This window comes from Mobula hypostoma, chromosome 8, assembly GCF_963921235.1.
Source record: "Mobula hypostoma chromosome 8, sMobHyp1.1, whole genome shotgun sequence".
Lineage (NCBI taxonomy): Eukaryota > Metazoa > Chordata > Chondrichthyes > Myliobatiformes > Myliobatidae > Mobula > Mobula hypostoma.
The window spans coordinates 100,503,991-100,518,361 of record NC_086104.1 but is presented as its reverse complement, the minus strand read 5'-3'; the positions used below and the strand labels follow the sequence as shown (position 1 = coordinate 100,518,361).

Here is a 14,371-nt window from a genome sequence, read left to right as displayed (position 1 = left end):
AAACCCAACCAACATTACTTCAATTGACATGATTTGATATGCTGCAGCTCATTGCTGCAGATGAATGGCCTGCTGGAAAAACATTTGACTCTAAATCATGCATTGCACAGGCAGATGGCAAGGTCTGAGGAGGTGAGAGACTTGGAAGCAGCAAGTTCGAGGTCAGATTCTACAGAAATGAATGAATGTCAGAGATCTGGCCCATCATGATGGAGGCATGATATTGCAGAATTTGCTATTTGTCTCTATTTGCTGGAAAAATATCAAATTTAAACAGAATACAGACAGTCCATGTTACTCCAGGGTTTTGTTCCTGAGAACTAAATTGACAGATTTCTTTGAAAATCAAACTACTGTTTTTTGATTGCCACCATATCATATCACACTGGACACACTTGCTATAATTCTATTTCATTGAGTATTCACTCTAACAGTACCCATAACTAAACTAGGATCAGAGCTATACAGCACAGAAACAGGGCCTTCAGCCCAACTCGTCAATACTGACCAAGGTGCCATTCTTGAGCATGTCCTATTTACCTGCATTTAGCCCATATCTGTCTAAAACTTACCATTTATTTATCTGTCCAAATGTCCTTTGAACACTGTAATCGCTTCTGCATCTACTGCTTCCGGTGGCAGATTGCTCCACATTGCACCAGCCATACAATTGCCCTTCAGGCAATTTTCCCCCTCTTATTAAACAATGCCCACTAGTTATAAACTCTCCTACCCTAAGAAAAAGACCACGACCATCCAACTTATCTTGGCCACTCAATTTTATAAACGTCCATGGTTGCCTCTCAGTTTCATTCACTCAAGCATGAAAATACCCTGGTCTACCCAAACTCTCCCTGATATGAATCAAGCCCTCCAGTCCCAGCAAAATCCTTATGAGTCCTTTCTGCACTCTCTCTAACTTAATCACACCCTTCCTATAGTGCAACCACCAGAACTGCAGACTATATTCTAGGTCTGGTCTCATCAATATCTTGTGGAGCTGTGACAGGATGTCCCATTTCTTGTGCTCTATGTCCTGCTTGATGATGGTAACATACCAGACACATCCTTCACTGCCGATCTACCTGTGTTGCTACTTACATGGAATGGTGTACACCTTGGTCTCTCTGTTCCACAACACTCTCCCAGGACCATTACTCACTGTATCCCTATGTCCTGGCTTAACTTCACAAAATGCACCTATGCATATATGCCCAAGTTATGCTCCAATCTAATAATAGTATAGTGCATAGTATCCATTCAGTAATGAATATCATAAAACAATTATAATCCTGAAAAATTCCTCAAAAATGCATAGTACAATTTATGTAAAGTTGCATTTTTACAGGGCAGGTCATCTGAACCCATGAAGCCCCTGTACAACTTCAACAGAAATTGAAGGCATTTACTGTACAGAAAATATTGTGTTCACGCTACTTTTCATCTGAATTCGCACTAAGGGGATATTTTCACCACAAAATAAATTCAATAAATCTGTACAGAATAACTTCCTACCAAAAACCATTGTCCACATGAAACCATGTCACCCAGCTCTGCTGACTACAATGTCCAACAAAATTTTTCACCCAATTTTAAGTTAACTGATTTACAAGTAGCTCTGCTTTTTCTTCAGTGTGAATAAATTCAACTCATTCACATATATGGTGCCAATAAAAAAAATTCACCACCTTGGAAATTTTGATGTTTTATTGTTTTACAACATTGAATCATAGTAGATTTAACTTGGCTTTTTTGACACTGATCAATAGTAAAAGACTAATGTGTCGAAGTGAAAACACATCTCTACAGAATGATCTAAATATAAAACAGAAATTAGTTGATTGCTTAAGTATTCACCCCCTTTTCAAATGACACACCAAAACATCACTGGTTTTAAAAGTCACATCATTAGTTAAATGAAGATCACCGTGTGCAGTCAAGGTGTTTCAGCTGATTGTAGTAAAAATACACCTGTATCTGGAAGGTCCAACTGCTGGTGAGTCAGTATCCTGGCAAAAATTACACCACAAAGACAAAAGAGCACTCCAAGAAACTCTGAGAAAAGGTTATTGATAAGCACAAGTCAGGAAATGGATACAAACAAATTTCCAAGTCACTGTAAATCCCTTGAAGTACAGTTAAGTTAATCAAAAAATGGAAAGAATATGGCACAGCTGTAAATCTCCCTAGAGTAGGCCATCCTCAAAAACTAAGTGACCATGCAAGAAGGGGACTAGTGAAGGAGACCACCAAGAGACCTATGGCAACTCTGGAGGAGTTGCAAGCTTCAGTGGCTGAGATGGGAGAGACAGTGCGTACAACAACTGTTACCCGGGTGCTTCACCAGTCGCAGCTTTATGGGAGTGTGGCAAAGAAAGCCACTGTTGAAAAATAAACTCACATGAAATTGTGGGTAGTTTGCTGGAAGATGGTTCTATGGTCTGATGAAACCAAAATTGAGCATTTAGTCTGATGGCCAAAAAGCTACGTTTGGTGTAAACCAAACACTGCACATTATCAAAAACACACCATCCCTACTGCGAAGCATGGTGGTGGCTGCATCATGCTGTGGGGATGTTTCACTGCAGCAAGTCCTGGAAGGCTTGTGAAAGTAGAGTGTAAAATGAATGCAACAAAATACAGGCAAATCCTGGAAGAAAACCTGATGCAGTCTGCAAGAGAACTACAATTTGGGACCAAGACAATGACCCCAAGCACAAAGCCAAAGCTACACAGGAATGGCTTAAAAACAGAAAGTTAATGTCCTGGAGTGGCCAAGTCAGAGTCCAGACCTCAACCCTAATTGAGAAATGTGTGGCTGGACTTGAAAAGGGCTGTTTCCTCATGATCCTTGTGCAATCTGACAGAGCTTGAACAGTTTTATGAAGAATGAGGGAAAATTGCAGTGCCCAGATGTACGAAGCTGGTTGAGACCTATCCACACAGATTCGAGGCTGTAATTGCAGCCAAGGGTGCATTGACTAAATACTGACGTGAAGGGGGTAAATACGTCAACAATCAATTATTTTGTGTTTTATATTTATAATTAATTCAGATCACTTTGTAGAGATCTGTTTTCACTTTGACACAAGAAGTCTTTTTGTTGATCAGTGTCAAAAAATCCAAATTAAATTCACTAAGATTCAATGTTGTAAAACAATAAAACACGAAAACTTCCAAGGGGGGTAAATATTTTTTATGGCCACTGTACACTTTATTTTAGTCCCATCAGTTCAATTTATTCCAGAATGTTAATACATATCTAAAGTAAAATGTACTGACATTTACTAACCATTTACTTGTAAGCAGACTGTGCACCTATTAACTCAAATTAAACTGCACTGTAGAACATTTTAAATCCACTTTTTATAATGCAGTTTACATGGTAAATATATGCTGGTATTGTAGTTATGCACATTTTATTCCATATCTGTAATTCTAAGTATATTTACATAATTCTTTATTTTGTATAATTGTTGAAAGTTCTTTTTCCCTTCATGTCGTGCCAATACCATAGCAATTTCCAAAATGAGTTTAAATGTATATGGTGAATAAAGTTGATTCTTGATTAAAAATCTGTAGTCAGATTAAAAAAAAACAATTTCATTAAATTTTGGAATTAATACATTTCTAAGCAGGAAATGTGTTTCTGTGCAGTTACTAAATAAACTAAATACATTAGCATCATTAGATAGCTCACACTGGTATTCTGTCATATACACATTACCTGGAAAGTAAACGGGAAATGCAAAACAAAGTATTTTCAAATACTGAAAGCTTGATTTTGTACCAATAAATGAATACAAAGCTCTAAAATTTACCTGAAGTAGAAAAGATACCCAGACAGTTAACTAGGCAGAAATAGGATTCCCCTTAGACCTTGGCCAGAAATTCAACCATGACTCACCTTCCACTCTTTAGAACCCCTCTCCTATCTAAAGAACACGACAGAAGAATGCCCTTATTTGTCTGGATGGACAAAGATCTAAAACCATGGAGGAGAATGCATGACAAACACTCCATCCACCGGCTTCGGGAATGCAGCCGGTAGTATCTGCAGGATGCATGGCAGCAACCCACTGACAGTTTACCTCAAACCATACACAGATAAGGGCTGATAATGATAAGAGGACTTTTTTTTTAGGCAGAAGATGGTGAATCTGTGGAACACATTGCCACAGATGGCTGAGGACAAGTCACAGGGTGCATTTAAAGTGGACATTTCTTGATTAGTAATGGCATCATGAGGAAAACGCAGGACAACAGGAGTATAGATAGCACACTTTTTCTGCTGAGGTTGGATGAGACTAGAACTGGAGCTCAGAGGTTAAGGGTGAGCAGCATTCAGAGCCCAATGAGAGTGTGGAATGAGCTGCCAGTGGAAGTGGTAGATGCAAGTTCAATTGCAACATTTAAGGGAAATTAGGACAAGTACATGGATGGAAGAGGTATGGAGGGCCATGGTCCAGGTGCGGATCGAAAGAACTGGGCAAAATAACAGTTATAAATGGACTAGATAGACCAAACTACCAATTTCTGTGCTGTAGTACTCTGAATGGGGTTGAGGGGAATAATAAATCAGTTACACTCGAATGGCAGAGCAGATCAATGGGCTGAATAGCCTAATTCTGCTCCTATATCTTATGTTCTTATGATAGGTTGGCCACAATTCCCATAGCCTACCTTGGGCATATTTGGGCTCCCTTCATAATCAATGGGATAAAATCCTGAACCACTGACCTGACTAATTCAAAGCAGCAGCCCAGCCCCTGCTCAAGAACAAATGAAGATCAATGACAGCCTATGTGCACACTGAGAATAACTTTAAATTCAACCCAGTTAACAAAGGGGAAAGGGGAAAGATATTGGAGTAAGGGAATATGACATCACTGATACATTTTTGGCCACCACCTGTTATTAGCCTTCCTTTTATCATTATTCCAGTTATTTTGTGATGTTATAGAGATCCACACAGGGAATTCACATTAGTCTTATTTTAATGGAAGCATGATTGTATCTAATACCATTTCAGATTCAATGAGAGGCCAAGAATTGTGAAGTGCTGTAAAATAAGCACAAGTGACCATGAAATATTTTGCAATTGCTCATTGATTTTAATAAAATCTTTTGAGTTATGGCATTAAACTAGAGTCTGATAGAATATGTTCAATTAACTTCTAAATTACTGGATTTCTCAGACACTCAGATCATTAAAGTTAAATCGGGGGGGGGGGGGGGGAACGGACCCTGGATTTCATTTCTCACTAGTCACACTAGTCAGTGCTGAAGTGCCAGATTAGTCATTCTTAAATGGTTAAGGAGGAGAGGTTTGTATACAGGGGTTGGAAACAGAACAGAAGCAAAATAAACTAACAGCAAGATGGAAGGTCAACATAAGCTAGATAAACAAAAATGATCCCTTATCAAGAGAAATCTTCTGGCTTAAATTATGGTTCACAGTTTTTTACTAAAACATGATCAAAACAATTTTTCCAGTAGCAATCAATTTTTCAACATTCACTTCACATTCAAGGGAACAGCACTGAACATAAAAGCCATAATCAGACAAATCCCATGAAAGATTTCTGGCTCCAACACTGCATATTTACTCAAAGCACTCCAATCTTCTAAAATAAGCACAGCGAAGTGCAAGGTATAATTTTAAAAAATTCGCAGTGCATTACTGTAGAGCTAATATAGCTATGCATCAAGGTCACAAAATCTAATTGTTCTCAATAAGTACAAACCAAATCAATTGGACACCAGTTGCCCAAGATGTTTACTCTTGCATTGTCAGAGCAGGGGTTCCCAACTTGGGGTCCATGGAACGAACAAGATTGGGAAGTATTTTGTAACAGGAACACAACGGGAGGTACATGTACAAATTTAAAGTAATCTATTTCATCATATCAAACTGAAATAAATACGGAAATCAACCTACACAAGCCAATCTAGAAATTTCAGAAATGTTGGTACATAGACAAAAGGAGTTGATAATACAAGGGTTACACACAAAATTCAACACATTAATTTCATCTTCAAAAGCAATGAAGCTCAAGTTAAGAAACAATTATTCCATTACAAAGAAAAGTCAATGCAGAAAAAGGTCATTTTCCAGTCAAAATATATAAGTATTTATCCTCTAGTCAGCCTTAATCACATTCACCTGACTTGTTCCTCTGGTCACATTTGTTTTTAACAATGTAACCACTGTAAAAATGTAGATAAACCAACTGTTCAGAATTCTTGATCGCAAGACATTTAGTTCATTGTTAATCCAGAATGTGAACCAGGGCTCGAGTGCAAGTAGGGTGTGCAACCAGAGGCAGACAGAACCTGAAGTGCAGCTGGGGTGCAGCCCAAACTGGAATAGGAGCCTTGAACTCCAGAGGTCAGCAACTTGGGTAGGTTTGTGGCAGGATCAGAGATGCATCATTCTTGCAAAATTCTCATTTCTTTAAACTGGCTGGGTTTACTGGAATATTTATTGTACTGCTGCATAGTGTGTATGTGGGGGAGTTAAAAGAACTTTAGGATACTAAAGGGTCCTAAATCTCTTGGTGGTACCAAAATCCCAAGGGTATCAGATTAATAGTTCCATTACATCTACTTTCAAAATACTAAATTATTGCCTGAAACACGAAACCTGGAAGTGAACAAAACCCTAACATAAAGAGGCTTATTTATTCTCCATTCTCAGTCCCCTCTATTTCAATCTGGATAGCTATCTGCTTTTCCCTCAGATCAAATACTAGAGGGAGTTTGCTTTTTATCTTTGCTGTCACAAACTCCGTTAATTTGAACTACTGGCTAGATTTCAGGCAGTTTTGTTCCAATTAAAAAGCAGCACTTATTTTTTCGTGCTCTTTAACAAAAAGGTGGCAAATAAGGTTTTTTTTCCCCTTTAGATTACCCAGCATAATAGAAAACAATGAGATAATATAAATAAGGAATAAGGAATAAATATCAGATAAGGAATACCCAAGCAACTGAACACCAGGTTGAAAAAACAAGGAAAATTAAACAAGATTATATATATATTAACAGCTAATGATTGAGGCACAGCCTCAGAATTGGACACCCCTTTAGACCACAGGCAAGGAGAAATTTCTTTCGCCATAGAGTGGTAAGCCGGTGGAATTCACTTCCACAGGTGGGTGTGGAGACCAAATTATTGGATACATTTAAAGCAAAGGTTAAACAAGAGAGATTAGGAAGATTTGAGGTCGACTTCATTACTTTTGAGAACCAAGAACTTTCCAATTGGAATCTAAAGCTAGACAGCATTGAAGTCAGCCAGATAACATTTTGTTGGAGTATCTATTATAAATGTTCATGCATCCCTATAGTAAAATATTCATTAGGGATGAGTCAACAGGATCCTGTTCCTAAACCTTCAGGTCAAAGAAATTTTCCACTGTAACATAGCAATATACCTGGTGTGACAATCCACAGCTAGAACGCAGCACATTTAAATTAGAAACATAAGAAATTCTACAAAAGCTGGAAATCCAAAGCAACACACAATATGCTTGAGAAACTCAAGTTCTGAAGGGTCTCGGCTCAAAACATCAACTGTTCATTTCCATGGATGCTGCCTGATCCACGGAGTTCTTCCAGCACTGTATGTTACATTTAAATTCTGTTGTCTCAAAGGCTATGGCAAATTCTGAATAGAATAATTGTATAATGGACAGCACACCCATCTCAAATACATCCTCATCCATTAAGTCTTGATGATTACTTAAAACAAATCCAGAAGCTGATGGCTAGTAACTCTCAGCAGATCAGAGTCGTACAGCATGAAAACAGGCCCTTTAACTCAAATTGTCTCCAGTTACCGAAGTGCCATCCTGAACAAGTCCCATTTGCCTGTAATCTTCTAAAGTGTTTCTAATCACACAGCTATCCAAATGCTGTAATTTTATCCACCTCAACTTCTCACTCCGGCAGCTCATTCCAGATACCCACCACCTTGCACTGGGAATATTTGTGCTGCTCTGCAGGAAGGATGCAATTAAGGTAGCGAAGGTATAGAAAAGATTTGCAAGGACATTGCCAGGACTGGAGGACAAGTTCTAATGAGAGACCGGATAAGTGGGGCTGCTTTCCCTGGGACAAAGGAAATTGAGAGGTAACCCTATGGAGGTTTATAAAATTATGAGTAGATAATTAGTCATAGGCTTTTTCCTCAGGGTAGTGGAATCTATTGCCACAATAGGTCAACAGCAGATTCAATCTCAATGGCTCTTCACATGGCCTTAAACCACCTGGACAATACAAACACTACGTCCCCATTCCAACCTCACTCCTTCGGAACGCTCTGCTCTCCGCTCCCTCCGCACTAATCCTAACATTATTATTAAACCCGCTGATAAGGGGGGTGCTGTTGTAGTCTGGCGTACTGACCTCTACCTTGCCGAGGCACAGCGACAACTCGCGGATACCTCCTCTTATTTACCCCTCGATCGTGACCCCACTAAGGAGCACCAGGCCATTGTCTCCCACACTATCAACGACTTTATCCGCTCAGGAAATCTCCCATCCACTGCTACCAACCTTATAGTTCCCACACCCCGCACTTCCCGTTTCTACCTCCTACCCAAGATCCACAAACCTGCCTGTCCTGGCCGACCTATTGTCTCAGCTTGCTCCTGCCCCACCGAACTCGTTTCTGCATACCTCGACACTGTTTTATCACCCCTTGTTCAATCCCTTCCGACCTATGTTCGTGACACTTCTCACGCTCTTAAACTTTTCGATGATTTTAAGTTCCCTGGCCCCCACCGCTTTATTTTCACCTTGGATGTCCAGTCCCTATATACTTCCATCCCCCATCAGGAAGGTCTCAAAGCTCTACGCTTCTTTTTGGATTCCAGACCTAATCAGTTCCCCTCTACCACCACTCTGCTCCGTCTAGCAGAATTAGTCCTTACTCTTAATAATTTCTCCTTTTGCTCCTCCCATTTCCTCCAAACTAAAGGTGTAGCTATGGGCACCCGTATGGGTCCTAGCTATGCCTGCCTTTTTGTTGGGTTTGTGGAACAATCTATGTTCCGTGCCTATTCTGGTATCTGTCCCCCACTTTTCCTTCGCTACATCGACGACTGCATTGGCGCTGCTTCCTGCACGCATGCAGAACTCGTTAACTTTATTAACTTTGCCTCCAACTTTCACCCTGCCCTCAAGTTTACCTGGTCCATTTCTGACACCTCCCTCCCCTTTCTAGATCTTTCTGTCTCTGTCTCTGGAGACAGCTTATCCACTGATGTCCACTGATGTCTACTATAAGCCTACTGACTCTCACAACTATCTGGACTATTCCTCTTCTCACCCTGTCTCTTGCAAAAACGCCATCCCCTTCTCGCAATTCCTCCGTCTCCGCCGCATCTGCTCTCAGGATGAGGCTTTTCATTCGAGGACGAGGGAGATGTCTTCATTTTTTAAAGAAAGGGGCTTCCCTTCCTCCACTATCAACTCTGCTCTTAAATGCATCTCCCCCATTTCACGTACATCTGCTCTCACTCCATCCTCCCACCACCCCACAAGGAATAGGGTTCCCCTGGTCCTCACCTACCACCCCACCAGCCTCCGGGTCCAACATATTATTCTCCGTAACTTCCGCCACCTCCAACGGGATCCCACCACTAAGCATATCTTTCCCTCCCCGCCTCTCTCTGCATTCCGCAGGGATCGCTCCCTACACAACTCCCTTGTCCATTCGTCCCCCTCATCCCTCCCCACTGATTTCCCTCCTGGCACTTATCCGTGTAAGCGGAACAAGTGCTACACATGCCCTTACACTTCCTCCCTTACCACCATTCAGGGCCCCAAACAGTCCTTCCAGGTGAGGCATCACTTCACCTGTGAGTCGACTGGGGTGATATACTGCGTCCGGTGCTCCCGATGTGGCCTTTTATATATTGGTGAGACCCGACGCAGACTGGGAGACCGCTTTGCTGAACATCTACGCTCTGTCCGCCAGAGAAAGCAGGATCTCCCAGTGGCCACACATTTTAATTCCACATCCCATTCCCATTCTGACATGTCTATCCACGGCCTCCTCTACTGTAAAGATGAAGCCACACTCAGGTTGGAGGAACAACACCTTATATTCCGTCTGGGTAGCCTCCAACCTGATGGCATGAACATTGACTTCTCTAACTTCCGCTAGGCCCCACCTCCCCCTCGTACCCCATCTGTTACTCTTTTTAATGCACACATTCTTTCTCTCACTCTCCTTTTTCTCCCTCTGTCCCTCTGAATATACCTCTTGCCCATCCTCTGGGTCACCCCCCCCCGTCTTTCTTCCCAGACCTCCTGTCCCATGATCCTCTCGTATCCCCTTCTGCCTATCACCTGTCCAGCTCTCGGCTCCATCCCTCCCCCTCCTGTCTTCTCCTATCATTTTGCATCTCCCCCTCCCCCTCCAGCTTTCAAATCCCTTACTCACTCTTCCTTCAGTTAGTCCTGACGAAGGGTCTCGGCCTGAAACGTCGACTGCGCCTCTTCCTATAGATGCTGCTTGGCCTGCTGCGTTCACCAGCAACTTTGATGTATGTTGCTTGAATTTCCAGCATCTGCAGAATTCCTGTTGTTGACTACGTCAGGATGCTGTTTATCGACTGTAGCTCAGCATTTAATACCATCATTCCCACAATCCTGATTGATAAGTTACAGAACCTGAGCCTCTGCACCTCCCTCTGCAATTGGATCCTTGACTTCCTACCGCAAGACCACAGTCTGTTAGGATAGGTGATAATATCTCCTCCTCGCTGACAATCAACACTGGTGCACCTCAGGGGTGTGTGCTTAGCCCACTGCTCTACTCTTTCTATACCCATGACTGTGTGGCTTGGCATAGCTCAAATACCATCGATAAATTTGCTGATGATACAACCATTGTTGGCAGAATCTCAGATGGAGACAAGAGGACGTACAGGAGTGAGATATGCCAACTAGTGGTGTGGTGTCGCAACAACAACCTTGCACTCAATGTCAGTAAGACCCAAGAGCTGATTGTGAACTTCAGAAAGGGCAAGTCGAAGGAACACACAGAGGGATCAGAAGTGGAGAGAGTGAACAGTTTCAAGTTTCTGGGTGTCAAGATCTCTGAGGACCTAACCTGATCCCAACATATTGATGCAGTTATAAAGGTGGTAAGACAGCGTCTATACTTCATTAGGAGTTTGAAGAGATTTGGTATGTCAACAATAACACTCAAAAACCTCTATAGATGTACCATGGAGAGCATTCTGACAGGCTGCATCATTGTCTGGTATGGGGGGGGGGTGGGCACGCTACTGCACAGGACCGAAAGAAGCTGCAGAGGGTTGTAAATCTAGTCAGCACCATCTTGGGTACTAGCCTACAGAACACCTAGGACACCTTCAAGGAGTGGTGTCTCAGAAAGGTAGCATCCATTATTAAGGCTGCCCAGCACTCAGGTCATGCCCTTTTCTCACTGTTACCATCAGGTAGGGGTTACAGAAGCCTGAAGGGACACACTCAGCGATTCAGGAACAGATCCTTTCCCTCTGCCATCCAATTCTCAAATGGACATTGAACAGTACCTCACTTTTTTAAATACATATTATTTCTGGGTTTTTTTGCATGATTTTTAATCTACTCAATATATGTGTACTGTAATTGATTTACTTATTTATTATTTTTCTTCTATTATATATTGCAATTAACAAATTTCACACAATACCCAGTGACAATAAACCTGATTCCAATTTAAAACTAGACGTCATTGAATAAAGGTGAGAGAGGAAAGATATCTTGTACAGCTGTACCAAGACATCCCAACTGTTGTACTCAATGCCCTGTTAAAAAAGCAAAGCATCTGGTTCATCTTGTGGGCCTGACTCAACACTTTCAGGGGAACTTTGTACTTGTACCCCGAGAGCAGGGGTTCCCAACCTGGGGTCCACAGACCTGGCAGTTAATGGTAAGAGTCTAAGGCACAAAAAAAGTTTGGGAATCCCTGCCCCAGAGCAAGTGAAATCTGTGGGAAGATAAGCACAGTTAACCTTTTCAGGTCAAACTTTCAACCCAAAATGTTAACTTTTCCACTTTTCACAGCTATGATCCAACTTCTGATTGTTTGCAGCATTTTGCTTCAGATTTCCAGCATCTGCAGGTTTTATTCACCTCACAATTAGAATCTATTTTGATGTCAGTTAACACAGAAACAAAAATCACAACTAAAACAATGAAACAGATCCTGTTACAAGTCCTATTGATAAAATCCATGCTGATAACAGCTGGCAGAAAATAAACTATGTTTGACAACCATTAAGAAAAAATCAACTAGAAAAGCTACGACAGGATAATTTCAAATGAAGTAATTCCCATTCAATATTTCAGACTTCTAGGAATTAACAATATTATAGTTCTGAATTTTTCAAAATATGTTATCAAAAGGTTTCTAGCACCTTCATGTTGCTTAAAGAGAACAAGAAATTGAAAAATGGAAATTATCAATTGTATCACTTCAACAGTTTCAAATGAAAAATAAGATTTTTGGAAGATTTATCATAACCAAATAATGTAAAACTCCATAACCTTTGTTTCAAAACTTCTGTAATGATCATTTAATAATTTCTCACAACATTTATGACCTTACAAAATTTTGCAACATTTCATTACAGCAGTAACATTTGAGAAATGCTGAGGCTGATAAAAGTGCTCACAAATTCATTGATTTATGGAAGTAATGTATTCCTGGAAAACAGCTGCCCAAAGTACATTATGGGCATTTGGGACATTGCAATCCTGTGTACCAAGAGTGGCAAGCATTTTTTTTAAATATGAAAAATAGCTTTGGAAATCAAACAAATATATCAAAAGGTCAAGAGACACCACCAAAAACCAGATTGAACACAAATAAATTAAGGACCGTGTACTTTGTTCCATTACTTTTACAGGTCCTCCATCAGAAGTACAAAAAGAATCCAGTTCCAATGTCAACTCTGGCATAACATGGTTTTTTTTTTACAAGTGGCAGAACAGACTGGGATAAGGAATTTCAGCTGCAAGGTTACACAGCAGAAAATGTGGTATTCTCCTTTAAGCAAACAAAATCAAGGGCATCTTGAATCAAATTTGTACAAAAAAATCATGGACAGAGAAAAGCTGTTCCGTTAGTGGATGGTCAAGGATCAATGCCACAGACGGAGATTTTCAATAAAATTTACTTTAAGCGTACAAGGGAATGGAAGGAGGAAGTTGGTTTGATAATTACCTGCAACTTGGTGTTCGGAAGGGTGGTGCAAATTCATTCGAATCAATGCTTATTGAAGGGAACTGTATGGGTATGGCATAGAATATAATCTGCTGGGTTTTTGGGAAGCAGCAGGGGAAAGAGAGTATATGAACAGTTCAGAGTTTCAGATGTGGTAGGCTGAATGCGTCCCTACCGCTCCCAAAAGACTTAGCTATTCCATGAAATCAGTACCTCAAACCAATTCAATGATTTTCAAACCAGATTACTTTGTTTGCTGCTCACTCAGTAGAAAACAATAACAAAATTTCAGTTCTTGGTTTCTGCTTTATTCTGCATCAAAATATGATTTATCCTTCAGTCTTTAATCTATATTCACTGGATAATTTTAAATTCTCAAAAATCATTTTTACATCTTAATTAAACCAAAATAGGACCTACATAGAACATGCAGCACATAGCGCAGTACAGCCCGCAACATTTTGCCAACCCATATACACATAATTCACCATCAATCTAAACCTTCTCTCCCTCCTACACAAACCATAACCATCTGTTTTCTCTTACATACATATGCCAATCTATCAGATCTCCACCTACTACCACCAACAGTTCCAGGCACATACCAATCTGTATAAATCACCTACCTCTGACATCTCCGCTAAACTTTACTCTGCTTATTTTAAACAGGCCTCCTCTTGTATTAGCCACTGCCTCCCTGGGATAAATTCAGCTTGTGAGCCAGATGTCGAACTATTGGGTTTGACTTAAAGGCAAAGTCCAGAATGCAACATGACCAATTCCTCCTCTGGAAACCAACTCCAGTCCACCCTTGCCCCCAGTCATTCTGATTCTGTATGCAATTGCTGGGAAAAACATGCAATCACAACTTCATGGTTTCAAGCTGCATTCAAGGTACACTAGACACAGAATTCAGGAATGATAATTCAGTACACTATAGACATGTTCCACCATCCACTGTGTTAACTTTCCTTTTCTTTGAGTGTGTGCCTGCGAGTCTGTGCATGCGTCGATGCTGATGTCTTTTTCATGGCTTTTTACAAGGTGCCGAGCGAGAGAGGGACTCTGTGGCACGCCACTCCTCACACAGACACTTTCGCAGTATTTTTCTCTTTATGTTAC

The 14,371-nt window shown here is 40.8% G+C and overlaps 1 protein-coding gene across 3 annotated transcripts in view; it reads right to left on the bottom strand.

The window, feature by feature from the left end:
* The window catches only part of LOC134350787 (nuclear receptor-binding protein-like), a 101,508-nt gene that overhangs the window by 21,619 nt on the left and 65,518 nt on the right, over positions 1 to 14,371 (bottom strand). The gene's annotated exons all lie outside the window — the stretch shown is intronic.